The following is a 3,510-nucleotide window of genomic DNA, read 5'->3' as shown; positions in this document are numbered from 1 at the left end:
TCTCAGTTTTTTCATTGGTAAAATGTGTAATAATTTGTACCTTAAATGAAGTTTATGAAATTTAAGTAAAGTAACATAGGGATATGCCAGTTTAATGTCTGGCATGAAACAGTAGCTCAGAATATGAATTAGTCATCGTTCTTTGCAAAGAACAGAACTCACTCTAACTGGTTTTAAAAAGATAAGCAATTGAAACCCTTAGGTAGCTCACAGTGTCCCTGGTGTAGCCAGAGAGGCCAACAATCTGTACAGCCAGAAACAAGCTGTTCTGTGAGCTAGCTCCAGTGAGATAGCACCACAATTTGCAGTGCTGGACTCTGAGTGCCCAAAACTTCACCCATGGTGTTCTGGAAAGCCAGATTCTTCTACCCTAACATCCTCTGGAAAGTGGATTCTTCATGAAGTTTGCATTCTTGAGTTGATGTCTTCTGAATCAGAGAACCAGTGGGTCCCAGTTGACAATAGCTAGGTCATAGCCTATGCTCTAGCTTCAAGAAAACCTGGCCTTCTGTCTTAAGGAGGCAGGAAAAATCCCCAAATACAAGAAGAGTACCGATATCAGAGATACTGGGTAGCCACAGACTTGGCAAGTGTCTACTGCTAAGTATGTTATTCCAATCTGAAAAAATCTGAGTACTTAAAGGAAAAAGAAGAAAGCCTACGCAAGCCTGCATAAGCCCTATATCAAAGCAGGTCACTAGAAAGCTACAGGATAGGGCAGGGTTAATTTCTGCCCGGTTTATTGTTCTGTTCTCAGCACTAGCAAGAACCTGGCATGAAGTAGTTGTTCTAAAAATATGTTTTTATTGACATTAGTTACCATGTTACATTAGTTAACCATATATACATGCCTTTGCAGAACTATAATCCAACAGGATGTCTCCAGCTTTGATCAGGACTGATGTACCTAATATGAATTTAATACATAAAAGAAAAATAAATTTTTGTACTTAATATGAATAAATAAAAGAAAAATGAGAAAGGTGCATTTTCAGGAAGGGGCTCCATATCTATTCCTCCTGTTTGAAACTGATCACTAGCTTCTACTTAACTTTCTGAGGCTTTATTTTAAGTAACTTTATTGAACTTTATTGAACAGTCAAACATTATTGGTGCTTCTAAATTCTTGAGCCCTCACTGAGCTATAAAGGAATTCTTCCTATGATTGCTTTTTCCCAGTTGGGAGTTTGGACTTGCTGCTAAGAAGATGGGTCTTATTCCAGTTCAAGCTACTTGGCATCATCCTCCACATACAGTCCCCTCAGCTTATGATTATGGCTTTTGGAGAAAGCAAACGACCAAGGATGTTTTTACTTGAAAACATTCTAGGCTTTCCTCCCTCCACTCAGAGTTTTGCTGGTTATTGCCAAACAATTGCCTGGGCATTCCCATCCCTGTCTCAGCTTGGAAGTTTCCATGAAGAATTTTTCTTGTTGGTACTTGGTGAATGCCCTGAGAGATGCTACTATCCTCTGCTACTGTTGCCCCCATGTGGCGCACCTGCCCAGTACTCAGTCTTGTATTTAGGTAGTCTACGCTTTCCTAGCTGATCTGCGTAGAGGCAGTGTAGAGCACCTCCTTCAATCTTTGTATCCTTCAATCCTTCAATCATTGTTTCATAAGGTCTCTCTCATGCAATTTATTTATTGGGCTGCTTCCAAAGCTTCTAGTTTCTAGAGGTTTAGGTTTTTCTTTGCTTTAGGCAAGGAGGAGAACAAACTTACCAGTTGTTAAGTAAACCCCATTGATGTGCTATCCATCAATCCATCAATCACCAGGGAAATACAAATTCAAAACCATGAACCATGAATGAGTGAATGAATGAATGAATGAATGAATAAATAAATAAATAAATAAATCTTAAAAAAAAAGTTCCCACATATAGATTAAATCTCCCAACAACTCTCTAAACATAAGGACTATTACCCCATCTTATAGATGAAGAAACCGAGCCACTGAAAAGTCTTAATCTTGCCAAAGGCCATCCATTTACTAAGTGGCAGAACCAGGACCCAAATAATCTGGCTTGAGAGCTTTCTCCAAATTTCCATGCTACCATGCCTTTCACTGGGACAATTTTGAGAAAGAAACTCCCTTTTCTCCATAATCTGACCTTCTCTAAGAAAAATCCGTTCACATTTGCAAGTTTCTTCAGGCTTTGCCAACATGCCTACATATTTAAATACTCTATATAATCACTGTTTAGCTACTGAGCAAGGGGAAGTTACTCCAAGCAAAAGATGAACCTAATTCTCTTTCTAAAAAGAAGATTCTTTTTTCACTTATGAATGTTTTCTGGTTTATTCATATCTTCATTATGACATTCTAACACTAGCTATTTATTTTTAAACATGTATTTATTTGAGAGTGTGTGTGCACTCGAATAGAGGAGGGGCAGAGGGAGAGGGAGAGAAATCCTCAAGCAGACTCCACACTGAGCACGGGGCCTGACCTGGGCCTGGATCCCAGGTTACTGAGATCAAGACTTGAGCTGAAATCAAGAGCCAGAGGCTAAACAGACTGAGCCACCCAGGTGCCCCTGAATGCTAGCTATTTAAATTAAATTCTTTTGTTTTATTCATTTCCTTTATTATTAAATATATCATTTTTATAGATAATGCTATAATAAGCATTTTCATGCCATGCACAGAGCTTATTTTTTCCCTGTTAAATCTCTTGTGAGGAATCATCCCCAGGAGTGCAGCTACTGCCCGATATCAGAAAGGGCCTCCAGCCACCATAAAGCAGGAGCTCTTCTAACTCTATGAATGGTTGCAGTTCAATTTGCTAGTGCCTGACACTGAGCCAGCCACAATGACCCCAGCCTACTCATGGTCTCGAGGGTTCTAGAAAGACTACAATAGTTCTGGTGATTCTCTTTTGGGAGTCAGCTAGTATATGTTAGTGCAATCAGCCCTTAAGACTTAAAAGTGCCACAGCCTGCCAAAAACTTCCATCTAGGTAACCACCATAGTCTGTCACTGTTTCTGTGACCGTCACAACTGTCTCCTCCTATATTCCCTGTCACTAATCTAGCCCAGGCTTTCTTTACCTCATCCAGAGATTACTGCATTGTTTCCTACTTGGCCTTTTGGGCTTGCTTTGCCTTATTTCCAATTACCTTACACAAAGCTGTCAGGCATGTTTCTTAATATAGGGCAGTGCTTCCTGTTTTCACAGGGGACACATGGAAAATGTTAAAAATTTGTGTAGCACACTAGGATAAAGAGTTGATGCTTTTCCCAGCTGGAGGTGCCTGGTCCAGTGCTTCTGGCCCCCCCAGGCTCCCCCACCTACCTGCCCTCAGGGTTGAAGCAGTGGCTCTCTACACTGGCTGTACATTAAAATTATCCAATTTCTAAAAATTCTTGTGCCGGGCTGCACTCAGGTGTAATCATAGAGTATACAGCCAAAACTAAGGACCTCTGAACTAAAGGGATATCTCAGTTTATCCTCAGTGACCTCTACAGGTTACCTCTCTTTCACTATAGCCCTTCCTTTTCAGTAATG

Source organism: Vulpes vulpes, chromosome 3 (genome assembly GCF_048418805.1).
Source record: "Vulpes vulpes isolate BD-2025 chromosome 3, VulVul3, whole genome shotgun sequence".
Lineage (NCBI taxonomy): Eukaryota > Metazoa > Chordata > Mammalia > Carnivora > Canidae > Vulpes > Vulpes vulpes.
The sequence above is the reverse complement of the archived record's forward strand: the minus strand, read 5'-3'. Positions refer to the sequence as shown.